Here is a 16,817-nt window from a genome sequence, read left to right as displayed (position 1 = left end):
ACTTGATATTTAGACACAATGCAAGAGAATTTTTTAGAAACATGTTCTCTTCAGGTCTTGATGATATTGACTTTTTTCAGTCTTCCTTGAGTGAGCTGGGTGGTTGCAGACCTGCGTGTTACCTCCAACCCCTTGTGGCTGCCTTGGGGTCATGCTACCTCACAGTGACAACTTCTCATCTTGTGATTTGTCATTCTGATCAGGTGATGCATTTTAGGCAATAACTTCCATATGTGAGGATCTAGGGCCACCAGGAGTGCTGCTGGCAACTTTCTCAGAGACTTTTCCCCTTGATACAAGGCTGTGCCCAAAGACATAACACTGGGACACAGAAATGGGCCTTTCATTGAAGACCCAGGCTTTTTGCCCAAGTAGGTGTACAGCACCAAAAATAAAAATAAAGGGTAGGCATCATTCAGACAAAACCAAATGGTAATTTTTAAAGAGTAAAAGGTAACTCTTGCACATAAATCCTGACACTCATGAGACTGAAATAGAATGTCTTCCTAAAATGGCACGACTGTCAACAGCTCAGTGAAAGATGTGACATTTGTAAATGCAATGGAGGTAATCTTCACCTAATGGAACAGATCGATTCCATGCATGTTTACTTAGCCATAAAGTTTTATCATTTTGATCTGATTTTCCCATTGACATTTGTCATAATATTGAAAAGGTAATTCTTTTCCTGAAAAAGTCTTGCCCTTAGAGATTCAATAAATACAAGCAACAATGCATAAGCAATTCAAAATAACCTATTTGAAGTAGGGTCATTAGTACTTTTGAAAAGAATGGTTATAATAGTCAAAAATATTAGAAACAGTTGTGTGCTATAATCGAAAGAAGTCATAAAATTAGGTCAGATTCCCTAGCAACAGAGCCTGAGTTTGGGATTCATGTGCAAGTAATTTAATAAGGTTGTGCCCTCAGGTGAAACCTGTAGGAAGTGAGAGATGAAGATAGAGAAGGGGAAGAAGCTAAGCTAGAATATGTTTTTAGGTGTACCCTGGTATCTGCCTGATCTCCCAGGGAGCTCTGGAATATATAACTTCCATAACAGCATTTGTCCCTCCTAGGGGCAAGGGAGCTCAGTTCCTCTACCTCCATACCAGTCAGTTATTGTCTACAGACCATCTGATCAGGAGATGAATGTCAACTCCCAGGCACCTCCGGGAGAGGCACCCTTCAGTCTCCCAAAGGCAATCCCCTGGGGAAGAATCTAAGTGTGAGTCCTTAACAGTAATACAGTCAATAAGCAGTTGGCTTATGAATGTACCTGATAAGTAAAAGAGACCAAGCCCAGGGCATCTGGAGAGGCACAAAAGAAAAGAAAGACCACTAAGGAAAGTCCAAAGAATAACTGCACAAGTTTGAGAGAAAGAGAACATGGCTCAGCAGCTAAGTCATATAAAAATGTCTAAGGGATCCTGATTGGCAGTAAATTCAGTACAAATTAACAGTAATGTAGCTCTGTTTAAGAAAGGAAAAAAAATAGGCCGCCAAATGCTGGCAAGGATGTGGAGCAGTGGGAAAGCTCATTCATTGCTGGTGGGAATACAAAATGCTACAGCCACTTTGGAAGACAGGCAGTTTTTTACAAAACTAAACATACTCTTCCCATATGATTCAGCAATTGCATTACTTGGTATTTACCCAAATAAACTGAAAACTTTTGTTCATACAAAACCTGCACATGAATGTTTCTGGAAGCAATATAACTTTATTCATAACTGCCAAAACCAAGATGTCCTTCTGTAAGTGAGTGGATAAAGGAACTATGGTCCTTCCATATGATAGAATATTATTTAGCACTAAAAAGAAAAAGAACTGAGTTATCAGGCCACAAAAAGACATGGAAGAAACTTAAATGCAGATTCCTAGGTGAAAGAAGTCAGTCTGAAAAGGCTACATACTGTATTGTTTAACTATATGACATTCTGGAAAAGGCAAAACTCTAGAGTAAACAAATGAGTGGTTGCCAGAGATTTGGGAGAAGGAAGGAGAGGTGAATAGGTGGAGCACATGGAATTTTCAAGGAAGTGAAACTATTCTGTATGGTATTGTAATGGTGGACACATGACATTATGCATTTGTCAAAAGCAATGGAACAGGCCAGGGCAGTGGCTCACGCCTGTAATCCCAACACTTTGGGAGGCTGAGGCAAGTGGATCACCTGAGGTCAGGAGTTCGAGACCAGCCTGGCCAACATGGTGAAACTCTGTCTCTACTAAAAATACAAAAGTTAACTGGAAGTGGTGGCAAGCACCTGTAGTTACGGCTACTCGGGAGGCTTGACCCAGTAGGTGGAGGCTATAGTGAGCTGAGATCACACCACTGCACTCCAGCCTGGGTAACAGAGCGAGGCTCCGTCTCAAAAACAAACAAACAAACAAAAAACACATACACACACACACAAAAGACAAACAAAAACCAATGGAACTATACAACACAAAAAGTGAACTCTAAACTATGGATGTTAGTTAACAACAATGCATTGGTTCATCAATTGCAACAAATGTATCACACTAATGCAAGATGTTAATAATAGGGAAAACTAGGGGAGAGGGAGTATTTGAGAATTTTCTGTTTTCTGTTAAATTTTTCTGTGTACCTAAAACTCTAAAAACAAAGTCCATTCATTAAAAAAAAAGGTAATAATGAATTTGGGAGCAATACTAATAGAAACACACTAATGAGAATGTGCACGAATAATAACTTTATTCTACTTTTCACTGTTAAAAACAGGCAACACCTGTGACATGTGCGTACTTCAAAGTGCCAAATGTTGCAAAGGGATTATGAAAACTAGATATGTTCAGAATAGAAAAACCGATGCCCTGAAAGGATGCAAAACTATGTCACATGAGGATATGCAGAAGGGAATGAGAATCTTTGACTTAAGGAGTAGAGTTAATGAGTGGGGTGGAATGCAAGAGCAGTTGTCTTTAGCCATTTGAAGGACTGCCTTATGAAGGAATGATTTCTACAACTCTACACTGGTATGTAGAGCTATAGTAAAACATATTTGGGCTTAACATAAAGCTACATTTTTAAATAATTAGAACTGCCCTAAGATGGAATGGGTCAACATGGGAAACAATAACTTCCCAGGCAAGCAGAAGATAGACCATCACTTAGTGGTCTGGTTTTACATCTAAGTGAACTCTTTTGCCTTTTTTCTCCCATATTTTTCTTAATTGAACTCCCTAGCCTATTTTAAATACATTTTACTAGTAAAAATAGTTTTATTTAGTACTCATATCAGAGGTGATAGCAATGAAGGACAGTGAAAATGAAAGAGTGAAATATTTAAATAACATTTAATAATGGCATTCTGTGCTTGTATCTGCTAAGAATTACAGCTATTCAAAACACAACTCATACCTGTTATTTCTTACCAAATTAGTAACTTGTGTTTTCCATTTGTTCTTAATTTGATAGTTGTAACAGCTTTATTTATTGGGTACCTGTTATATGTCAGATATTTTGTAAATATTGTCTCAATTTAATCTTCACAATGAACCTGTGAGACAGATTTTACCTGTACTTTCTGAATGAGGAACCAGGCCTGGTGCAGTGGTTCATGTCTGTAATCCCAGCACTTTGGGACGCCAAGGCAAGAGGATCACTTGAGGCCAGGAGTTCAAGACAAGCCTGGCCAACATAGCAAAATCCCATCTCTATGAAAACATTGACAAATTAGCTGGGCTTGGTGGTGCATACCTGTAATCCCAACTACTCTGGAGGCTGAGGTGGAAAGACTGCTAGAGCTCAGGATTTTGAGGCTGCAATTAGCTATGATTATGCCACTGCATGCCTGGGCAACACAGTGAAATCCTGTCTCAAATAAGTAAATAAGTAAATGAAGAGAGAGTGAAAAGGAGGAGGAAAGAGAAGAAAGAAAGGAAGAAAGAAAAAGAAAGAAAGAAAAGAAAAGGAAAGAAAAGAAAAGAAGGGAGGGAAAGGAAAGGAAGAGAAAGGAAGGAAAGAAAAAGGAAGGAAGGAAAGAAGGAAGGAAGGAAGGGAGAAAGGCAAGGAAGAAAGGCAAGAAAAAGAAAGATAGAGAGGCGAGAGAGAGAATCAGAAAGTCACTTTGCCATTGTTATCCAGTTAATAAAATCTAGAAGATTTAAATCTATACATTTGGGACTTTTTTGTGTGTGTGTGACAATGTCTCGCTCTGTTGCCCAGGCTGGCGTGCAGTGGCACAATATCATGGCTCACTGCAGCCTCAGCCTCCTGGGCTCAAGTGATCATTCTCTCACCTCAGCTTCCCAAGTAACGGGGACCACAGCCATGTGCCACTACACCTGGCTAATACATTTGGGATTCTAAAGGACAGGCCGGGCGTTGTAGCTCACGCCTGTAATCCCAGCACTCTGGAGGCGAAGCGGGTGAATCACCTGAGGTCAGGAGCTTGAGGCCAGCCTGCCCAACATGGTGAAACCCCATCTCTACTAAAAATACAAAAAATTAGCTGAGCGTGGTGGCGGATGCCTGAAGTCCCATCTACTCAGGAGGCTGAGGCGGGATAATTGCTTGAACCTGGGAGGCAGAACTTGCAGTTAGCCGAAATCATACCACTGCACTCCAGCCTGCATGACAAAAGCGAAACTCCATCTCAAAAAAATAAATAAAATAAAATAAAATAAAGGACAGTGGTGCTCTGGAATTTCTATACAGATGGCTTGGGTGTGACTATCTGGCTAGAAGTAGAGGGTGGTGAAGGGAGCCTGTCTTGAAGCTGTACCTTCTTGGATTGTGAAAGTAACACCACTCTCGACCCCTCCACTTCCTGGTCACTGACTCTTTGGATAGTCTCCTTCCATACCATATCAGAGTTGGCTGTGTGACCAACAAAATATGGCGGAATTGATGCTATGTCACTTCTAAGGCTGGTGTATGAAAGGCAGCTTTCTGTGCTCTCATGGCCTCTCTTTCTTTCTTTCCCCCTTCCTCCCACAGATAACTCACTCCGGGGGAAGTCCACTGCCATGTTATGAACAGCCCTATGGAGAGGCCCTCACAGGCAAGGGACTGAAGTGTCTGACAGCAGCCATGTGAAAGGCCTCAGAAGCGTACTCTCCAGTCCCAGTCAAGCCTACGATGACTGCAGCCCCAACCAACATCTGAATAACCACCTCATGATCGATACCGAGCCGGAATCACCCATCTAAGCTGTTCTCAAATTCCTGACCATAGAAAGTGTGCAATAATAAATGTTATCTAAAACACCCTAAGTTTTGGGGCAATTTGTTATGCAGCAATAGAAAAAAATATAAATTGTATGCTTTTATAGGATGGCTTGAGGAAGCAAGGTGGTAGAGACAGTAGGGGTAAGGCTGAAACTCCCATCCCCGGATCCTTTTTAGCAAAGTCATTGCTGAGAGCCAAGCTCTAAACACTATACCAGCAATATGAATTTTAAAGGTCTTAACAAAAAACTTGTAAATATATATATCCATAGGTTCAACCAACCATGGATTGAAAATATTTTTTAAAAAGTACAATACGACAGTGAAAAATAAGTAAAAATACAGTTTAACAACTATTTACATAGCATTTACACTGCATTAAGTATTATAAAGTAATCTAGACATGATTTAAAGTATACAGAAGTGTGTCCAAAATTGGTGGGTTCTTGGTCTTACTGACTTCAAGAATGAAGCCGCAGACCCTCACTGTGAGTATTACAGTTCTTAAAGATGGTGTGTTCGGAGTCTGTTCCTTCAGATGTATCCATTGTTTCTTCTGGTGGGTTCGTGGTCTCGCCGACTTCAGGAGTGAAGCTGCAAACCTTCGCAGTGAGCGTTACAGCTCTTACAAGCAGCGCGTCTGGAGTTATTGGTTTTTCCCAGTGGGTTCCTAATGTCACTGACTTCAGGAGTGAAACTGCAGACCTTCCCGATGAATATTACAGCTCATAAAGGCGACATGGACCACAACGGTGAGCAACAGCAAAACTTATTGTAAATAACAAGAAAACAAAGACACCACAAAGTGGCAGGTGACTCAACCAGGTTGCCAGTTTTGGTTGGGGGCAACCTAGTTTTATTCCCTTATCGGACCCCACCCACATCCTGCTGATTGGTCCATTTTACAGAGAGCTGATTGGTCCATTTTACAGAGAGCTGATTGGTCCATTTTGACAAAGAGTGTTGATTGGTGTATCTACAATCCCTGAGCTAGACACAGAGTACTGATTGGTGCGTTTATAATCCTTTAGCTAGACACAGAGTGCTAAACAGAAAAGTTCTCCAAGTCCTCACTAGGTTAGCTAGATATCGGGAGTACTGATTGGTGTATTTACAAACCTTGAGCTAGACACAGAGTACTGCTTGGTGCATCCACAATCCCTTGGCCAGACATAAAGGTTCTCCAAGTCCCCACTAGACCCAGGAGCCCAGCTGGCTTCACCCAGCGGATCCTGCACCAAAGCCGCAGGTGGACTGCCCGCCAGTCCCGCACCACGCCTGCGCTTCTCAGCCCTTGCGCGGTGATGGGACCGGCCCCAGTCCTGCACTGCGCGCATGCACTCCTCAGCCCTTGGCCCGGCAGGCTGGCAGGCTGGCACTGCTGGGGGACCTGGCGCACCCTCTGCAGCTGCTGGCCCGGGTGCTAAGCCCCTCACTGCCCGGGGCCAGCGGCGCCGGCCAGCCACTCCATTGTGGGGCCCGCTGAGCCCACGCCCACCCAGAACTCGCGCTGACTCGCGAGCACCACGTGCAGCCCCGGTTCCGCCCACACCTCTCCCTCCACACCTCCCTGCAAGCAGAGGGAGCCAGCTCCGGCCTTGGCCAGCCCAGAGAGGGGCTCCCACAGTGCAGTGGCGGGCTGAAGGGCTCCTCAAGCGTGACCAGAGTGGACGCCAAGGCCGAGGAAGTGCTGAGAGTGAGCGAGGGCCACCAGCACGTTGTCACCTCTTAGAAGGATGTATGTAGGTTATATGCAAATACTAGGGACTTGAGGATCTATGGATTTTGACATTGCTTGGGGTCCAAGAATCAATCCCCTGTGGATACTGAGGGACAACTGTGTGCATGTTATAATATGCATACACATAAAATCTCTATCCATAGACTAGAAAAGAAAATGCATCCATTTGTTAGCATGGAATGCATATATTGCAACAAAATTTATTTTTCCAAATTGCAACAAATACGGTTCTTCTAATATAAGGTATGGACTGGGATATAAAATATATTTTAGGGGATGTATTGTGGAAAAAGAAAAAAAAAAAAAAAGCCAAGCACGGTGACTCACATCTGTAATCCCAGCACTCTGGGAGACCGAGGCAGGCAGATCACCTGCAGTTAGGAGTTCGACATCAGCCTGACCAACATGGAGAAATCCTGTCTCTACTAAAAATACAAAATTAGCCAGGCATGGTGGCACATGCCTCTAATTCTAGCTACTCAGGAGGCTGAGGTAGGAGAATCGCTCGAACCCAGGAGGTGGAGGTGGCAGTGAGCAAAGATCGCACCATTGCACTCCAGCCTGGGCAACGATAGTGAAACTCCGTCTCAAAAAAAAAAAAGTTGGTCGGGCGAGGTAGCTCACACCTGTAATCCCAGCACTTTGAGAGGCTGAAGAGGTTGGATCACTTGAGCCCAGTAGTTTGAGACCAGCCTGGGCAACATGGTGAAAAACCTTTCTACAAAAAAAAAAAAAAAACCCACAAAAATTAGCCAGGCACTGGTAGGCACCTATAGTCCCAGCTACTTGAGAGGCTGAGGCGGGAGAATTGCTTGAGCAGGAGGTCAAAGCTGCAGGGAGTTGTGATCGCACCACTGCAATTCAGCCTGGGTGACAAGAGTGAGATCCTGTCTCAAAAACAGTAAAAGTTTATGAAATGAAATGCTACTGAACTATAATCCACTCTGCCTCCCCTATTAATTTCTTTACTTCTCTAATGGCTGGAGTGCAGATTGATTCTCCTAGACAACACAACTTGTACATGCCATCTACAGAAACATTGGATATGCTTAAACATTAACCATTTACCAGAGTATAACCATGATGGAAAAAAAAAAAAAAGAAATGTTAAGGGCTCTCCAGATGTCAAAAGTAGCATTATGGACTAGGTGATGAGTATGTAAGAGGGACGAGGCCTTCACAGTCTACCACTTTGGGAAGTTGGTAGTAATCCTAAGATTGCTATAGTAGGCATCAGATATTTTGGCTGGTTGCAGTGGCTTGTGCCTGTAATCCCAGCACTTTGGGAGGCCAAGGCTGGTGGATCACTTGAGCCCAGGAATTCAAGGCCAGCCTGGGCAACATAGGGAGGCCTCACTTGAAAGAAAGAAAGAGAGAAAGAGAGGAAGAGATAAAGAGAGGAAGAGAGAAAGAGAGAAAGAGAGAAAGGAAAGGAAGAAAGGAAGGAAGGAAGGAAGGAAGAAAGAAAGAAAGAAAATTAGCCAGGTGTGGTGGCATGTGCCTGTTGTCCCAGCTATTCAGGAGGTTGAGGCAGGAGGATTGCTTGAATCCAGGAGGTTGAAGCTGCAGTGAGTTGTGGTTGTACCACTGCCCTCCAACCTGGGTGACAGGGCAAGACCCTGTCTCAAAAAAAAAAAAAAGTTCAGATATTTTAATCATAAACACCAGGATGGAGTTAAGTCTATTAGGTCTTTTTCATTTGTTTGTTTGTTTTTGAGATAGGGTCTTGTTCTGTCACCTAGGCTGAAATGCAGTGGTGTAGTCATAACTCACTGTAACCTCAAACTCCTGGGCTCAAGTGATCCTCCCACCTTAGCCTCCCAAGTAGCTGGGACTACAGGTGCGTGCTACCACACCCAGCTAATTTTTAAATTTTTTGTAGAAATGGAGTCTCCCTATGTTACCCAGGTTGGTCTCTAACTCCTGGGCTCGTGATCCTCCTACCTCGACCTCCCAAAGTGCTAGGATTACAGGCATGAGCCACAGTGCCTGACCTTTTTGAGCTTTTTAAACCACTTGCTATGGTCTGAATGTTTGTGTCCCTCCAAAATTGATGTTGAAACCTAATTTCCATTGTGGTATTATTAAGAGGTGGGGCCTTTAAGAGGTGATTAGGTCATAAGCATGGAGCCCTCATGAATGGGATTAGTGCCATTATTTTAAAAAAGCTTTAGGAAGCCTTCTACCTCTCTGCCATGTGAGGACACAGCAAGAATGTGCCATCTTTGAAAGAGAGAATAAGCCCTCACCAGACACCGAATCTGCTAATGTTTTGATCTTGGACTTCCCAATCGCCAGAACTATGAGCAATACATTTATGCTGCTTATATATTAACCAGTCTAAGGCATTTTGTTGTAGTAGCCTGAACAGACTAAGACACCACTATTGAAAGTTAAGCTCCTTTTCTTTATAGATAGCCTCTCAACTTTCGGCTCTCCTACTTGACTGGTTTTCATTGAAGCAATATGAGGAAGATCCTAATATCTGCTTCTCTCCTCTGACTTTTTCCCCTAGTGTACTTTTCCCACCTATAGTTTCAGGGATACTTTTTGGCTTCACCACTTCTTCCTCATGATCACAGTTGGGAAGGGATGTGCAGGTGAGGTACAGCCATTAAAAATGGTATTTATTTGGTCATATTATGCAAAGCATAAGTATAAGCTATTTTGTGCACGGTAAACCCTTCAAGAAAATGTTACTGTCTTTAAAATGGTTCATTCCATCAAATGCTTTATGTTTTATTTGATAAGTGATCAGATTCTGAATATATATTGAAGGTGAACAGGATTTCCCAAAGGAAAATAGAGGATATGAGAGAAACAGAAGAGTCGAGATGAATCCTGGGCTTTGGTCTGAGCAACTAGGAGGATAGAGTTGCTCTCTGCTGACATGGGAAAGGCTATGGGTAATGCAAGTTGATGAGGTGGGGTGGAGAAGGCAAGGCGTTTTGTTTAGGACATGCTATGTTTATGCTTTTTTTTTTTTTTTTTTTTTTTTTGAGATGGAGTCTTGCTCTGTCACCAGGCTGGAGTGCAGTGGCAAGATCTCGGCTCACTGCAAACTCCAACTCCTTGGTTCAAGGGATTATCCTGCCTCAGCCTCCCTGGTAACTGGGATTACAGGCACATGCCACCACGCCCAGCTAATTTTTGTATTTTTAGTAGAGACGGGGTTTCACCATGTTGGCCAGGATGGTCTTGATCTCCTGACCTTGTGATCCACCTGCCTTGGCCTCCTAAAGTGCTGGGGTTACAGGAGTGAGCTACCGCGCCCCACCCTGTTTATGCATATTCTTTTAAACAACCAGGTATGGAAGTCTTCTGGGCAGTGAGCACAGACATTGGAGTTTAGGAGAGAGTCTTGACTGGAGATAAAAACTGAGAGTCATAGGTACACAATATTTAAAGCCATTAGATCCTAGAGAGTGTAGAGAAAGAGGAAAAAAAGAACCAAGGACTAAGTCCCACATTAAGAATTGGAGGAAAGAAGAGGGATGAGAAAAGAATAAAAATGAGCAGCTAAGCCAGCGTGGTGGCTCATGCCTGTAATCCCAGCACTTTGGGAGGCCAAGGCAAGCGGATTACTTGAGCTCAGGAGTTTGGGACCACCCTGGGCACTGGCGAAATCCTGTCTCTAAAAACAAAATACAAAAATTAGCTGGGTGTGGTGGTACGTGCCTGTAGTCCCAACTCCTAGGGAAGCTGAAAAGGGAGGCGGAAGTTGCAATGAGCCAAGATCGTGTTACTGCACTCTAGCCAGGGCAGCAGAGCGAGACTAAAGTCTCAAAAGAAATCAACAAAAAGCAGCCGCTGAGGTAGGACAAAACTGAAAAGTATGGTGTCCTAGCAGCGAGTGAAAAACCTGTATTTAGGAGGAAGAAGCCATCAATTGTATGAAATGTTGCTAAAAGATCGAGTAAAAGGAGGACTGAAAAATGGCTATTGAGTCCGGCAAAGTTGAGATCATTTGTGACCTTGACAAGAATAGCTTTGGTGGAACACTGGAGGTAAAAGCCTGTCTGGAATGGATTTAAGAAAGAAGCGGGGGAGAGGAAATGGAGATGAGGTAGACAAATTTCGATCAAGAAATTTTGCTGCAAAGGGAAGCAAAGAAATGAAATAGTAGCTACATGGAAATTGGGGTCAAGGGAAGTTTTTGTTTTGTTACTGCGAAAAAAAAAAAAAATTCCTTTAGCTAGATCCCCATAGAACCTGTTCAAAGCTTGAGTTAATTCACAGCATATCCCAGGAAGAATGTGGTGGCTTTGATGGGTTTCCTTATCACCTGTGTAGCCTCTAATCTGACTTCATCCATGTATTAAAAGGTTAATAATCACTTTGAACGTCAAGAAGGAAGAGAAATTAATCCTTTGTAGTCAGAAAACTCAATCAGGGCTGAACTCTTCTCTGGGAAATACTGAACATTGGTTAATCTTTCTCTTCCATTTTTGGCATTTTTGAAGAAAATTGTTATGTAATTATTTTCAACATCAAGTGGCATATTTTTAGTCTTAATGGTTGTTGTCTGTTCCAAAGGTTCTGGGGAAATCTGAAGTTGCCGAACTCTACATTGTTCATCACAAACATTAATAAATGTGTTGACATCTAGAAGTAAAATCAGCTTATTGGTATTGTAATTTCACTTCATATTAGCAGAAAATAGATTTTTGAAAGTAATTTGATTTAGAGGCGATAACCACAAATTAAAATTAGTTGCTAATTTCTATGTAAAGTTAGATTTCACAACATCAATTTCAACCTCCCCTACCCTACATCAATTTCAACTTACCCTACATTGCTTGCCCTGAATACACAGCAATCTTTAACAATGACCTCCAGTTTGAGATCATTTGGGAAACAGGATCAACAGTTACCTCTCCAAGTGTAATCAAGGACATGGAGCTACTTTGTAATATGATAATAGTAATAATTATTATACAATATTGTTTTCTAAATCTGACTTATCTTTGTCCCCCATACAAACTTACCCATACCTTGATATCTGTTTGGACATATCATGATTATAAAGTGTTAAATATCTGATTATTTGTTGTTGTTGTTCTGTTGCCTAGACTGGAATGCAGTGGCCCATCAGAACTCACTGTAACCTTAAACTCCTGGGCTCAATTGATCCCTGACAACAGCCATGTTATATAGCTTCACTATTAAAAATCACTGGCAATTGGAGGGGATGTACATAGTGGTTAAGAAAATACACTCAGAAGTCAGGATGTGTAATATGGAATTCTGAAACAAGTACTAGCTGTGTGACTATGAACATGTCATTCAATCCTCTTTAAGCTCCAGTTTCATTCTTAATAATAGTACCTATCTCATATTGCTATATGTTTTAAGACAGGGTAAGTAAAAATCTTAGCACAGTGCCTCACATAGAGCAAGTGCTTAATAAATATTAGCTCTTAGTAGTAGCAGAAGTAATTATACATATTTCCCTCACAGTTTTCTCTTACTGAGAGAAAGAGTACAACTTTTTTTTTCTTATAGGATTCTACCTTTTCAAAACAAATGACAAAATTTCTATAAATGTAAATATATACTTATGACTTTATGGTAAAATTGATTTCCCAGTTTGGGGCAGGTGGGGCTGGGAAAGGCTGAGGGAGTGAACACAGTAGAAAAAGTAAAAGACTAGAGAAAACAAATGTGTTTATAATAAAAATGTATGTATGTATAATGTCCTATATATTAGTACAGTTTTATCTATATATTTGCATATATGTATCAAAAGATGTATAAATGCATGGTTACTGAAATATTAACAGTTATTTACTTGGGATAATAGGATTATTTTTGTATTTTTCCATACATATTTTTGTACTGGTTTCTTTTTTTTACAATGAATCCATGTTATTGTAATAACATAGAAAAAATCTTTAAAAATATAAGTTAAAGGTGGCCAGGCGCAGTGGCACACACCTGTAATCCCAGCACTTTGGGAGGCCAAGGTGGATGTATCACTTGAGCTCAGGAGTTCAAGACCAGCCTGGCCAATGTGGTGAAACCCCGTCTCTATTAAAAATGCAAAAAAATTAGCCAGGCATGGTGGCAGGCTTCTGTAATCCTAGCTACTTGGGAGGCTGAAGCAGGACAATAGCTTGAACGTGGGAGGCAGGGGTTGCAGTGAGCTGAGATTACACCACTGCACTCCAGCCTAGGTGACAGAGGGAGACTCTGTCTCAAAAATATGGATGGATGGATATATAGATAGATAGACAGATAGATAGATAAATTTTATCTTCTAGTCAGTATATATATATACACACACACACACATATATATATGTTCAAGGTGACTAGAAGATAAAATGATTTACAAAAATGGAGTAGCAGAGCTCATTCCTGGTATAGCGGATAAGGGCACACACATTGGAGTCAGAGAGATTTGATTTTGAATTCTGGCTGTAACATTAAAAAGGACATTTACTGTAAGGCTTAAAAACAAGGGTTGCCTGGGATTTGAATCCCAGCTGCACCATTACTGAATGTGTGACTTTGGGCAAGTCATTTATGATTTATGTTCTCTATGCCTTAGTTTCCTCACCCAGAAAGTGAGGATAATGATACTACTTGCCTCGCAAGGAGATTAAGAGCGTTAACATTAGTTTAATGGTTAGAACAGTGCTATGCACATGCTTGACTTTCCCCTCTTTCTTTGCCTTGTCTGGTTTTCATTTTTATTTTTATTTTTATTTTAAGTTCTGTGGTACATGTGCAGGATGTGCAGGTTTGTTACATAGGTAAATGTTTGTCATGGTGGTTTGCTGCACCTAAATACCCATCACGTTGGTATTAAGCCCAGCATGCATTAGCTATTTTCCCTAATGTTCTCCTTTCCCCCACCTCACCCCTCAACAGGCCCCAGTGTGTGCTGTTCCCCTCCCTGTTTTCATGTGTTCTCACTGTTCAGCTCCTGCTTATAAGTGAGAACATGTAGTGTTCGGTTTTCTGTTCCTGTGTTAGTTTGCTGAGGATAATGGCTTCCAGCTCCATCCATGTCCCTGCAAAGGACATGATCTCATCGTTTTTATGACTGCATAGTATTCCACGGTATATATGTACCACATTTTCTTTATTCAGTCTATCATCAATGGACATTGGGGTTGATTCCATGTCTTTGCTATTGTGAACAGTGCCATAATGAACATATGCATGCATGTATCTTTGTAACAGAATGAATTATATTCCTTTGCCTATATACCCAGTAATGGGATTGGTGGGTCAAATGGTATTTCTGGTTCTAGATCTTTGAGGAATCACCACACCATCTTCCACAATGGTTGAACTAATTTACATTCCCACCAACAGTGTAAAAGCATTCTTCTTTCTCTGCAACCTCGCCAGCATCTATTGTTTCTTGACTTTTTAATAATCACCATTCTGATTGGCATGAGATGGTATCTCATTCTTTTAATGAAGGCCCATTGTGGGATGTCTGGAATCTCAAAGTAGTGTGCAACCATAGTTTGCAAATGAAATGTAAAAGCTGTTGTCTGTCTTACCAATTTTTTTTTGTTTTTTCTGAGACAGAGTCTTGCTCTGTCACCAGGCTGGAGTGCAGTGGCGCGATCTTGGCTCGGCTCACTGCAATAACCGCCTCCCTGGTTCAAGCAATTCTCCTGCCTCAGCCTCCTGAGTAGCTGGGATTACAGGCATGCACAACCACGCCCAGCTAATTTTTGTATTTTTAGTAAAGACGCAGTTTCACCATGTTGGCCAGGATGGTCTTGATCTCCTCACCCCGTGATCTGCCTGCCTCGGCCTCCCAAAGTGCTGGGATTACAGGCATGAGCCACTGTGCCTGGCCCCAATATTTTTAAGAAAAGTGACAACTTTAATGTTGGGTGTTACTCCCACCCTGAAGTCACCATTGGCTTCTGGCAGGTCACTAACAGACTCCATGAGCAAGGTTAGCATGTTCTGAGTCATGATGTCTTGGACATTGTGAAGTGCAACCAAAAGAGAGACTTGTAAAGGATCTCTTTTGCAAATTCATCTATTTCATCCATTTCCACTTCTTGTATTTTATCCACTCTTCTGGAAGGTATTACTTTTGTACCTGAATGTTCCAACTTACTGATTTTTAAGGAGACAGAAACACTCAGGATATTTTTATGTCTGATTTGAGATTTGAAAGGATTTGGCCTTTATATTACTTTCTATTTTTAAATACTTTGGAAGAAAATAGATTTGAGTCATTGCCTTATTCTTTTAATAACAAAGCAAATAGTAACTCATTGGCTAAAATATTGCACAAAGTTAAATATTATATTTTGTAAAGTCAGATTTACTTATCAAATCATGGGGGAAAAAAGTAACAAACATAACAGTAAATGATGGCGATCATCCACTGATTTAAATTAATAGAACTACAACATTTTACCGCAAAGAAAGAAGTTTCTGTTACTGCATAACAAAAGGACAGTCTACAGATGTAACCAAGACACAGAAGTGTTGCATATTCTTGCATATAAAGAAGACTGGGTTTGAGTAGACCTTTATCACAAAGGAAGGGGACAATAGAGACTCTGACTTCCATTTTTCATTGTTTTTTATCTTTGAAAGAGAAATAAAGGAGCTTTCCCTTAGCATAATAGAGAGTCAAAGTCAACAGTATTCACAGTGAAGAAGAAAAGTCACTCTCCTTAGAAGTAGCAAAAATCAAAATAAAACAAAAATCAGATATGTGTTCTGTCACTACTTTGCTTCAATATATTATTTGGAACTCTTCTTGGTCATCAAAATAAGGTGAGGAAAAGAAAGAGGGTAAGTATAGAAATGAAAATGATAAAAAGTTATGCTTTACAGGCTGGGTGCGGTGGCCCACGCCTATAATCCCAGCACTTTGGGAGGCCGAGGCAGGCGGATCATGAGGTCAGGAGATCGAGACCATCCTGGCTAACACAGTGAAACCCCGTCTCTACTAAAAATACAAAAAAATTAGCCGGGCATGGTGGAGGTCACCTATAGTCCCAACTACTCAGGAGGCTAAGGCAGGAGAATGGCGTGAACCTGGGAGGCGGAGCTTACAGTGAGCCAAGATCGTGCCACTGCACTCCAGCGACAGAGTGAGACTCCATCTCAAAAAAAAAAAAAGTTATGCTTTACAAATAATACAACGTATTGTGAAAATAAAAAATAATACATGATTGAGAAAGTGAAGACAACTCACAGAATGGGAGAAAATATTTTCAAATCATATAGCCGATAAGACTTGTACCTAGAATATATAAAGATCTCTCACAAGTCAACAATTTTAAAAAATCCAATTTAAAAAACAAAGGATTTGAATAGACATTTCTTAAAGGAAGACATACAAATAGCCAATAAGGACATTAAAAAGATGCACATCATTAGCCATTAAGAAAGTGGAAATCAAAATCACAATGAGATGACACTTCACCCCACTAGGATGATTAAAATGAAAAAGACACCTTGCTGGTGGGAATATAAAATAAAGCAACCATTTAGGAAAACAGTGTATCAGTTCCTTAAAAAGTTAGTTACCACATGACTCAGCAATTTCACTTCAAGGTATATACCCAACAGGCATGAAAACATACGTCCACACAGTAACCTCTACAAAAATGCTATGGACTGAATGTTTGTGTTCCTCTCTAAATTCTTAAGTTGAAGTCCTAATTCCCAATGTGATTGTATTTGGAGCTGGGGCTCTTGGGAGACAATTACGTTTAGATGAGGTCATGAGGGTGGACCCCATGATGGGATTAATACAAGAAGATGAAGGACAAGCCCATGTGAGGAAACAGCAAGTAGGGGCCATTGACAAACCAGGAGGAGGGCCCTTACTAAGAACTCTACCACGCTGGGACCCTGATCGCAAACCTCCCGCCTCCAACTTAT

General features: G+C 41.3%; 1 protein-coding gene across 5 annotated transcripts in view; it reads right to left on the bottom strand.

Moving 5' to 3' along the window:
* The window catches only part of PARP15 (poly(ADP-ribose) polymerase family member 15), a 61,045-nt gene that overhangs the window by 30,767 nt on the left and 13,461 nt on the right, over window positions 1-16,817 (bottom strand). Inside the window, exon 1 of one of the 5 annotated variants that reach the window (XM_009200104.4) lies at window positions 11,925-12,876. The exons of 3 other annotated variants lie outside the window; for them this stretch is intronic. The gene's annotated coding sequence lies outside the window, so the exon portion shown is untranslated. Of the gene's footprint in view, window positions 1-11,924; window positions 12,877-16,817 lie in introns of those variants that run through there. One more of the 5 variants, XM_009200103.4, reaches the window with a different exon arrangement.

Source organism: Papio anubis, chromosome 2 (genome assembly GCF_008728515.1).
Source record: "Papio anubis isolate 15944 chromosome 2, Panubis1.0, whole genome shotgun sequence".
Taxonomy (NCBI): domain Eukaryota; kingdom Metazoa; phylum Chordata; class Mammalia; order Primates; family Cercopithecidae; genus Papio; species Papio anubis.
The sequence above is the reverse complement of the archived record's forward strand: the minus strand, read 5'-3'. Positions and strand labels throughout refer to the sequence as shown.